Genomic DNA, 11,937 nt, shown 5'->3' with positions numbered 1-11,937 from the left:
TGAGTGTATTAGGATTCATGATGACCTGGACAATATGCCCTGAGGAAGTAATGGGCACCAGTGTGCGGTTCTGCTACAGATTAATCTTGACCCCTTGTGCTGGTTTTGACTGGGATAGAGTTAATTTTCTTCATAGTAGGTAGTATGTGGCTATACTTTGGATTTATGCTGAATATAGTATTGATAATACAGGGGTGTTATCATTATTACTGAGCATACAGAAAGTCAACGACTTCTCTGTTTCTTACACCACCCCACGAGTGAGCAGACTGTGGAGGCACAAGAAGCTGGGAGGGGACACAGCTGGGACAGCTGACCCCAGCTGGCCAAAGGGGTATTTCATTCCATATGATGTTGTACTCAGCATATAAAACTGGGGCAAGTAGAAGGAAGGGCAGGACATTCACAGGGTGGTGGCCTTTGTCTTCCCAAGTAAACATTATACGTGATGGTGCCCAACTTTCCTGGGGATGGCCTGCCAGTGGGACTTAATGAACGAATCCCTTGTTTTGCTTTGCTTGCATGCATGGTTTTTTGCTTTGCCTATTAAACTGTCTTTATCTCAACCTACACATGTTCTCACTTTCACTCTTCCAATTCTCTCCTCCATCCCATTGAGTGGGGAAGGGGGCGTGAATGAGTGGCTGTGTGGGGCTTAGTTGCTGGCTGCGGTTAAACCACAACACCCCTGTTTCTACAGGCAGCAAGACACGGATCAAACAACAAGCCTCATCCAGCTGCAGGCCTGCACCTACAGCCTGGCAGCTTTTGGTTTTGTCACCACTCCTCTGCTATAACTTAATCCTATGTGCTTGAAGAATCGGTTAGTTAGTATCCTGAAACCAAACAACAAGCCTCATCCAGCTGCAGGCCTGCACCTACAGCCTGGCAGCTTTTGGTTTTGTCACCACTCCTCTGCTATGACTTAATCCTATGTGCTTGAAGAATCGGTTAGTTAGTATCCTGAAACCAAAAAGTCAAGATATAGTAATGACTGCAACACAGCACACCTTAATTTCTAAAGTTTATAATATTACACAGGGATTTAGCCTGTGCTTTTTACTGGTAGAGTGTGTGCAGAATTTGCCCCCACTTATTCGGAGTCCACAAAGTCCTTCTGTGGTTACAAACTGTGTGGCTTCTCTGTAATTTCCAAAGGCAACAGATTTGTCTCCTCAGTGAGTATGTCCTTATTGTGAATGTGCCTCTAATTTTCCTTAAAAATAGTGGAAGTACCTGGTAAGACTTGGAGTTATGATTTGCCAGAACTTTTACTCACTCAGTTTATATTACAAGTCTGGGAAATTTTAGTTCTTGAACCCTTTCCCAACAGGATGAATGTTCAGACTTTTAAGAATACATCTTTTCAAAATCCCGATTCTTTCCAAAATTGAATTAACTTCAATTACATGTATCAATATAGCCTCTTGTAATTCTTTCCTTACATGTCTAAAGAAGTGAAATCTTTCATTTACAGACCACAGATGTGTACCTGCACCAACAGACACAAGGTGCAGTTCTACAGCTTCTACCAGGGCTTTCTCCCATTGAATCACTGTGAGGTTTTTCTGAGCAGAAGCACAATAGTGGATCACCACTCTATAATACACTGTAAATTATACCTGTATCAGATTCCCCTTGCTATCTCTGCTGAAAATTAGTGTGGCAGTTCCCACCCTTCATCAATGGTTCTGTAACGCGGCTGCTTTCAGTGGGGTCGTTCAGGTGTGCCAGACAAGGCAGACTTCCGAAATCCCGGGTGTTCCTCAGCTCATCATAAATATGGATTACTCATATGTGGTCCCAACAGCGTGATCCCACAGATCTAACCCCAGGTCAGTCCCACACAGGCCAGCAGCAGCACAGCAGGGTAAAGATTTTCCTGCTCTAAGCTGCAGGGAGATTGCATTGCTGTGAATGCTGATGTGAAGTGGGGCTGGGTGGGCATGGTCTCTACACAATGAAGAATTGCGCTTTTCCCAGGAGCATCAAGGACCTCTGTTCTGCAGCTCCAAAACACATAACAGTGTGCCTCATGTTTTGCCAAGTAGAAAGGAAGGAGCAGAGGGCAAGGGCACAAAGCCCCGTGAGACTTTCTCTTAGAAGCTTCTCTCACAAAGAAAAGTCTGAGGCAAGCTATGTGATTGTTAGGTTTCTGTGCTGCATCCTCATCTAGAGAGGGCATTTGAGAAACAAGAGACCTCCTTAGTTAGCAAAATGTGAGCTGCCTAAAGCTTGAATGCACAGTTAGCACAAACCTGCACGTACAAAGAAACCATAGCTTCTGAGTAAAAATTCAGTCCATGGCTCATGTACAGCATGGAAAAATGAGAGAGTCTTCAGTTTCCCTGTAAAAGTTTAAGATGTAAACAGTTGCTCACTTGGACAGATTTTCTCTCTGCAAGGCAGAACATAATCTTGACAAAGAGCAGCCAGAAAAGAGCAAGGACTAAGGTCAGTTTTGTCTTTTCTGGGATGGTTTTCCCCCTGTTAACCTCTGTTTCTCTTTAATGCTTTCACTAAACCACACCCTGGCTAAAATGCATCCCTATTCTCTTGTGTACTTGGAAAGAAAGCTACTGTCTTCGCAAGAAATCTAGCTCTTCATTACAACTATCCTTAAAAATGAATAATAGTTACCATAAATCTATAATAAAACCTCTCTATCTTCCCATACTATATTTTCAAGTTGTGCTTGAAAATGAGCTAATGAGTTGTCTTCATCAGCAGTACCTAGGACATTATCACAAAGGCTGTATTTTGTATTTGTGTAGTGCATTTGAATCCAAGGCAGTTTCCGCCATTTTGTAAATGAAGCATAAAATTTTAGTGATCTTTTTAACACCTGCACACTGTTTTGAACCTGAAAAACTCAAAAAACCAGGTAACTAGCAAGTCATTACTGCATATAATTTTGAAAATTTAATAAACAAATTATTTACTGTACTTTTAAAATTTGGCTAAAATTCGTAATAGCCTATTTACAATTCACTGGAGCATGTGACTATCTCTGTTAGAATTACACCTGTATAAAGCAAATGTGATTAAAACTCATACGTAGCGTGTCAGGTAGTTAGTGGTATACACCAATGCCATGAGATAATGGGGCCTGATTCTTCCCGGGTACAATTAAGATTCTCATTTATGTTGAAGTGACTCCAGACTACCTCTTGATTCAATTTGCGTTAGAAAGATGGATCTTTATCTAGTATGTTTTAACAGTAAAATCTTGTCTGACAGACAAAGTTGCTCTGTGATGTGTTGTGGAGAAAGCTCAAGCAGCAATTCTTCTGGGCAAGGATGTCTTACATTGTAATATTTTCAAGCCCTACAGATAGACGACGGATGAAATACTGATATTGCTAACTGTGGTCTTTTAGTTCATCACTTTGCAAGGTAACATTGTATTGTACCTGTGGAGGGGTTTTGATAGATAAAGATTTGTTGCTGAATTAGCCAGGCTCAAAGGAATCTCAAGGCCGCTTAGAGAAGCTGAGAACAGAATTTGCTGTGAGAGAGAGGGGCGTTCCACAATCACCGGGGTCCTGGCGTGGCGTGAATCATCGGACGTATCATCAGTGAGACTTCAGAGCACGGACAGCCCACGATACTCATTTAGCGAATCCACGCTTGGAGCATGGACGCACGATTAGAATATAGATACGCATATAAGGAGACTTGTTTCTGTAATAAATGGCTTTAGCGTGATTCACATTGAATCAACTTGTTTTGCTGAGTCCTTATTTCGCTCTAACATGTACCCAAAAGTTAAAAATAAATTTAAAAAAATAAATTATTGTTGTAATAAAACTCTGCCTAGCTCTTAGCAGGCAGTAAAAGAAAGCAGCTACTCCAGCAACATGGCAGGACATACCAGTCTTACAGACTGTAGATAGAATTGGAAGTTTTGGGGAAATATTGTCAGATCCCATAGAGCACAATTTTCTTTCAGTTTCAGTGGATTTCAGTCCAGGCTTTCCCACTCAGACTTCTAATATGATGAACACAGTTGCCTTTAGACAACCCTTTGACCTGCAGTTTCCATTATTGGCTGTATTACTCTGAACCAAAAGTTTTCAAGTTTTCACCTGGTTCCTGGTGAAGGGAATAGTGCAAGAAGACATTTTTGCCTTATTGTCTGAGCGAGGATCATAACTACAGGGATTGCTTCTCAACACTTGAGAACAAGCGTTTGGTGTTGATTTACAGGGAAAGCAAGACAAGGCTTAACCCTCACTAGCTTCTGGGATATCAGTTACCATAAAAGTGATTGAAAGAGATAGGTTATTGACTCCATTCTCTAATATCTGTCCAGGTACACAAGAGAGAGAGTTATTGTCACTGAAAATTTGAAGCTAACTGCATTTAACCTGATCTTCTGGGAAATGGGAAGAGAATGTAGCACTGCTCAGTATCTAACATGGTAATTTCCAAAAAATAAAATCATTTTTAATAACAAAAAAAATTTAATAAAAAAATTTTAATAACAAAAAAAAAATATTTGTTGTGAAGAGCAAAAAATGATCACATTTAACTATCCTTTTTTTCTTTTTCTCCAGAAATACACCTTATTAAATCATGCACAAATACAGGCATACACAAAATAGTGATTCAACATCAACAAATTGCATAAAACTGTAAATACAGAGAACGTGACTACACTATGTAACAAATACATAAACAATATTTAATATTATTATGAAAAGTTCATTAAATTTCCGAAGTGTTAAGAATCCTTTACAGCAAAACAGAGTATTTCTTGTTTTGTTGATTTGTTTAAGCATCCATCACATAATATAGAAATCAGCATATTAAGAACACTCTTTCCATTTGCTGATCAATATTCACACTAAACCCTGCACTGTGTTTGACCTATAGGCATCCAAGCATACTGAAGGAAACCTCTGCGAAGGAGGAAGTTTAAGAAACTTGTGACTTGATACATGTAGATAAATTACATTAACCAGAAGAGTAATTCATTGATCTTAACTCTGCTATCCATGGGTGTCAATATGTTACTGTGCATAAATGTTTTTTTGTACCAAGCATTTAGATACCAGTGAAAACAAAGGAGAAGCAGAATTTCAGTGCTGGGATTACTCTTTTCTTCAATGTTTACATGGGACTGAGAATCAGCAAAGACAGCCCAGCTGTTACAAATGTAATTACACCTCACAGGAGGACAAATAAGCTTTTAGGTAGCCAAAACTTAAATTCATATGAGCATAATGTCTTAAAAATTCGTATATTCTGTGAGCTACTTGCATTGCACCTGAAATAAAATTTGTAAAAGGAAAAAAACACACATAATTGTGCAATGCTTCATTTTTTAATATATCCATTTATCTTATACCCCTTAAAAAGAGAACGACCCCATTCAGGTTTTACAGCCACTCTTAGGTGTAGACCATTAAAAGGCTTACAAAGACTGAGTGGTTGGTGAAAGAGTTATAACCACTTTACTCAGTACTAATTTATCATTACCAGACAGAAAATAAGTCACACTCTCTTAAAAAAAAAAAAAAAAAAAAAAAATTATTATTTGCTATTAATATATTAACTTCTTTAATTTTACAGCACTATAAATGTACATAACATGTATACACAAATACAAACAGTATCATCTGTTATTATTCATATTGATTATAACAGAAGATGTAGACAGGCTGGATCGATGAGTTGAGGCCAATTGGATGAGGTTTAACAAGGCCAAGTGCTGCGTCCTGCACTTGGTTCACAACAACCCCAGGCAGCGCTGCAGGCTCGGGAAAGAGTGGCTGGAAAGCTGCCTGGCAGAGAGGGATCTGAGGGTGTTGACTGACAGCCAGCTGAATATGAGCCAGAAGTGTGCCCAGGTGGCCAAAAAGGCCAACAGCATCCTGGCTTGTATCAGAAATAGTGTGACCAGCAGGACTAAGGAAGTGATTGTCCCCCTGTACTCAGCACTGATGGGGCACCACCTTGAATACTGTGTTCAGTTTTGGGCCCCTCACTAGAGGAAAGACATTGAGGGTGCTGCAGAGGGTTCAGAGAAGGGTGATGAAGCTGGTGAGGTGCCTGGAACACAAGCCTGAGGGAGCTGGGGCTGTTTAGCCTGGAGAAAAGGAGGCTGAGGGGAGACCTTATCACTCTCTACAACTACCTGACAGGAGGCTGTAGCATGGAAGGTATTGTTCTCTTCTCCCAAGTAGGAAGTGATAGGACGAGAGGAAACAGCCTCAAGTTGAGCCAAGGGAGATTTGCATTGTATATTATGAAAAATTTCTTCACAGAAAGGGTTGTCAGGCATTGGAACAGGCTGCCCAGGGAAGTGGTAGACTAATACTACAGAACATCCCCCATTCATGAATTGCTCATTTATTGATGAACAACAGAGTCTGAAACTTGCTATTTCTTTCTGTGTTCAAGGCTAACTGGTCGAAGTGTTAGCTGTAAGTATTCTGTATCAAACATTTGGATTATATGAAACATTTTAAGAAAAATCTTGCCTTTTTGCTTATAGACAGCATATTACACACTTTGCAAAAGATGTTAGTTGTATTTATGCAGCTACAATTCCCAATTTTCTCTTCAGAACTTATTGTTGCGGATTTGAAATGGGAACTTTCATCACAGGTTGCCTTGACTTTACAGATCTAACTGGTGCTCAAATGCCTCAATTGCAACTACAGTTGGATGTGACTAGTGAAGGAAAAGACCTCTCTATCATGTGCTAGATTGCTGTTCTCAACTGTTATTGAACTTTTTTTCATATAAAGAGTAGAATTGGGGTAACAATACAGAAAAAAATTGACAATTGCTAATTAGACATGAGTTCTACTAATTTGAAATTCTTTCTAGTATCAGTGGTTTAATCTCCTACCTTTGCAGAAATGTCCAAGAACAAGAATGTTTTTTTGGCTTAGAAGACCTATGGTATAGGTGTACAAAATTTGCACATTATCAGCAATTCTCCAGATTCTGCAGTATACACAGAACATTAGTAGGACTTCTTCATGCTCTCCCTTTGACCTTGGGCTAAGTCCATTATTACCTTTCACTTCTACCAACTAGATTTGAAGCAGAGAGTTTCCTTAGCAAGAATCCTCTCTAATACTCTCCATGTTACTGTTGTACGCAGAAGTGTACTGCTGTTACTCACTTCTTTCTTGAGGATGTTCACAGCAGCTAGTACAGACATGTATTTGTCAATGGTATCTGCTAAGTAGTGCCCTGTTGTCTTGAAGTGCCTGACCACCAACTGGTTTGCTCACTTAACCCTGTCATGAAATGTTAAATATTACAGTAGTATTTGATTCATTGTATTAATAGAAACCTTTTGGGATAAATATCAAGAGAATCTGCTTCCTGAATAAGATATCTGGTGTGAACAAATTTAAGAACTTGTCTATTTCTTTTTCATTGTCATGTAATACAGTGATAAACTGATCTGCTTCATTTTCCCCATCCCACTGTGTCAGCCCTTTAGTCCATTGATTCAGTCCTCCTATCAGCATTTCTGTCATTACAGAGATCTTATGTGTCTCTGGCAATGCTTTAACAAGAAGTGTTCCATCACCTTGCCAAGAACAGCTGAGAAACCTGTTAAATGGTTTTTCTGTTTCAGCTGGAAGAAATTATGCCTTTTACCTGATTAAGGCTGAAATTCATCTTTACCCGTCAAGTTAAAAGGAGGAGCACTGAATGCCACAGCCAGCTGCCTGCATTCCAGCAAGGCTGGCTGAGTCTGCTAAAATCTCCCTAGGGTGACCGGGACATGTAGGCTGCGATGGCAGTTCTGACAACCTTGTGCAGAAATCAGGTTGTGTTCTCCTCTGCTTCTGCAGGGCAGCGTGCTTAGCTTGTCAGAGTGAAAGCCGAGCAGACTGCCCTTTCCACGTATCCTCTCCCTGGCATCGGTCAGGAAGGCTTCCTCTCCCTGGCATCGGTCAGGAAGGCTTGTACGAGCAAAGGCAGAAGCCTAGTGCCACCTCGTGTTACAGGGATCTGCATCCGCCCCTCTAAGAAACCCTACATCAACCAACCAAAAAGGCAATAAGGTTGCATTAATTTTCAGATATGAAAGCTGGATAGATAATGAGAATAAGAAAGCCTGTTGGTAACATTACTGCCAGATTCCCCCTTGCCATCACTTTAGCAAATTTTCACTGGGGTTCCATGTAAACAATGCGAATATTTCTATTTTATCTGCCCTTTACTTTTTGGTGACTTTTCAGTCCCCTTTATGCTTCTTGCTACATATTTCTCTGTTAACTGCCCAAATATTTTTAGGCATTTGCTGCCATCTGCACAGTTATTTGTATCTGTAAAACTATATAAACTGTTCTGGCATCAATGACACCCAATCCTTCTCACCAATTGTCCTTGCTTCATGTTCATCCTGTCATTCTGGACTCGAATGAAACTCGTTAGCCATACAAAAACATGGAATTGCCATAGTGAAAAAGAACAACATGGTAGACTTGATTTCTTTTCTCTGAATTATCATATTAAATCGCTTGATCAGGCAAATAAATAAATAAAATCCTTACTTATTTTTCTTTATTAGTTACTAATTGCCTCAGAGAATGCAAAGTGAAAGTTGTTTCACAAATATTACAAAATTCAAAGCCACTGTGGAAACAATGTTAGCCACAGTATCGGGAAGGATCTTCCAAAGGACAGTTTTGGGTAAGCAAAATTTCTTGGCAGAAATTCTATTCATTTGGAGGAAGACAGAAGTTATTTACCCTTCTGAACATTATTCCAAGACACTGAACCTATATACCTTCAGTTTCTAAACACAGACCATGCTTGAATAGATTGTAGGCAGAATCTGCGTGTTCTTCACTTACCCTGAAGTATGGAATATGGACTATGGACAAGAGGACTATTAAGCCTTTCCCAGGTAGAAGTCAGATGATAATCCAAGGGCAGATGAATATCACTGTACTTCAGTGGGTGGAGCTGAGAGAATGTGGCTGTGAGCTCATGAATCAGGGTGTGTAAAAGTACTTGGATCATTCACAGACATAAATTTCACTGATTTTCACTGAATTTTGATGATACATCTTCACTGTTAGTCAAGAGGTTAGAAGTAGTCTTACCAAGGCTACACAGCCAAGGGCAAATTTGCTTGCATGGAACTGTGAATCCCTTTGACTAGACAACCTTCAGAATCACAGCAGGTTATGGATAGCACTCTTGGATATCTGTATGTGGCACATCAGTGGGGACTAAGGTCACAATCTAAGTCACATGGAAAAGATTAACAAAAATGTTTAAGTTCCCATTTTGATGAATAGGCATAAGACTCCCTTGTGTGTAGTAGCATTAAAATGTATGCATTTTTATGAAACCCCAGATGTGGTTGTTTCCTTTTTATTTATGTGATAGATATCTTGCAAAACTGTCATTTGAAAACCTCAAAATTCCTAGTCTTTTAGCTCACTTTATTTGGGTGGCAGCTCTTTGGTGAGGAATTCCCACAGTTGGTAGAGCACCACTAACGAACAACAGTTCGTTGTAATGAGCTACAGCTTCTGTAGCTTTGAAATTGAGAGAGGCAGTGAGGATGAGGAAAGAGGAAGTTGACGAGGTGAGAAAACTAACATGCATTAAAGATGTGGGATACAACTATCATCAGCTGGAGTCCTAGAATAGATACAGGAAAAACAGCCAGGCCTGTTCCAAAGCAAGAGGGAAGTGGTTAAGGCTGCATCAAGGTCCAAAGCGTGGCAAAAGGTAGAACACAAACACAAAATATTGAGCTGTCACATCCCTTCACTGCTGTGTTAATACTTTTAGGAAGCCCTGTTACACAAATCCCTGCTCACTGGGCTGTATAATACCATTAGTAGCTGTCTGCTCTGAATGGAACTGTGGATCACGGCTTGTATATGATGAAGCTTCCTGCATGCAATTCGTGCTGCAGTTTCTGAGTACAAAATACAGTTTTCTCTCAGTACAAAATATTTCAGCATCAAAAAAGTGAGGCACCTGTATTCATAAAATGTTCATGGGTATCTGAGAGATGACCACTTACCTCAGCTGGTTGCCTGTTGGTTTGAGATCAAGAAAGAACAAAAAAAAGTGTATGCATCCTGTAGAATGGCAGGCATGTGACTGTAATAAAAATGTTCCCTGCTTGAAATATAACAGCCTTTCAGTGTAATTTGAAGGCCTGCTGTTCATTTAAATTACCCACTGTGTGGGTTGTGCTCTATTACACTGCACAACATAAAAGGAATATATAGTATTTGCTTTCCCTAAAAAAAAAAGGAATGCTAACATAGAACATTTTCAGAATAGTGTAATCATGTTTATTTAAGAAACTCAATACTTAAAAAAAATGAAGAAAAACTAAAAAAAATCATACCACGTATGCAAGATAATTCTACTGTTTTCTCCACCACTATTTCTGTACCATAGCCTATTAATATGCAGCAACATGGCTTTGTTTGGAGCTTTACGGGCCTCAGAAGAGCTGGACTGTAACTGTGATAATGAGATTCTTTGTGCAGACAACCAGCTCAGCACCTGCTAAATCAAAACTTGAGTCCTCTGAACATTTCTCTTGGGAAGTGGTGGTAGAATTGGATGCAAGAAGATGTATGACTTGTTTATAGGCTCTGGATCACTTAGATTATGTCTAAAGAACACAATGTGGACTGTGAAGAGATAGCTGAGCCTGTCCCAGATAAGCCAGCTCCAAAGTCAAAACCAACAGAAGATTCTTATGTGGGACAGCAACACATGTGTGCCTTATCTCTTGTCAGTTATATAGCACACCTCAAGGCTAGCTCAAAGAAGGTTGCTGTTGCTGTTGCCCTTTCTAGGGGTGATTTTTTTTCTAAATAAGCAGCTTTAAGGCAAATAATAAGTCAAAGGCTAGCTTCATTGAAATTGGACTTTAAGGTGTGCCAGCTGGACAGCTGAGAAGTGGGATCTTTCTGTGTAAATGGGCTCTAAATAGATGAGCTCTTCCCATTCTGTAACACTGCTGCAGTCCTGGAACAAAGATGCAGGTATATTCTGCCCAGATCAATTGTGCTGGCACAGACAGAGAGAACACACTTGCATTAACTACTACTACTTCATCATTCCGTGAGTAACACAATCTCACTAAATCTAGCAAATGTTCTCTCCCTTCTAAATTTGCTGACATTTCACAGATAAAATTGATCATTCTAATTCATTGATGTGTGGATGTTCATTTTATAAAATATTCTCAATATAATTTCAGAAAGAACTATGATGATGATGCACAAAAATTGGAATTAGGCAAACAGTTTATTGAATAAACTTTTGGATGGAAATATAATGGATAGAAAAGATTCATTTAGAGATGGTTTGCTAATCTGTGCTGGTTAACCGAGAAGGATTCCGCCTTGGGAAGAGAGCTACCAGAGAAAGCAAGAGGGAAAGGAACAGTGTGAAAGATTTCACTGAAGTCCTTTACCTCTCTCTAAGCAAGAGAGAAGCTGTTTGCTCCTTTCCATAGCTTGTATTTCATTGCAAGAGGCCTCTGTGTTGAGATTGATGTTCTTCTTTAAAAAAGATCTTGATTCCAATGAACTTTACAAGTATTACCAATGAATGTGACAACCACGGCATTTCCTCTGGGCAGAGACCGATGCTTCCCACGACCACAAGGTCCAGTTTGAAGCTGGAGGTTAATTTATATAGACTGTATGGGTGTGCTATTTGTTAATACAATTAAGTCAAAATTTTACATCTACTTGCCTGATTGGTTTGGGGAATTTGATCAAATGCTGTATCCTAGCTTATTTTTCTGTTGGACTTGGGTGTACTATTATTACTTTGCAAAGCATCGGCATGGCCTTCTCATCTTCACACACTACAGAATAACCCAAAGTACAACAGTTGAGTCCCTCACTAAGTCTGTACTGACAAAGGATTATCTGGATAATGTCAGGGTTCTCCCTTCCTAATGAT

The sequence above is a fragment of the Columba livia genome, chromosome Z (genome assembly GCF_036013475.1).
Source record: "Columba livia isolate bColLiv1 breed racing homer chromosome Z, bColLiv1.pat.W.v2, whole genome shotgun sequence".
NCBI classification, from domain to species: Eukaryota; Metazoa; Chordata; class Aves; order Columbiformes; family Columbidae; genus Columba; species Columba livia.
The sequence above is the reverse complement of the archived record's forward strand: the minus strand, read 5'-3'. Positions refer to the sequence as shown.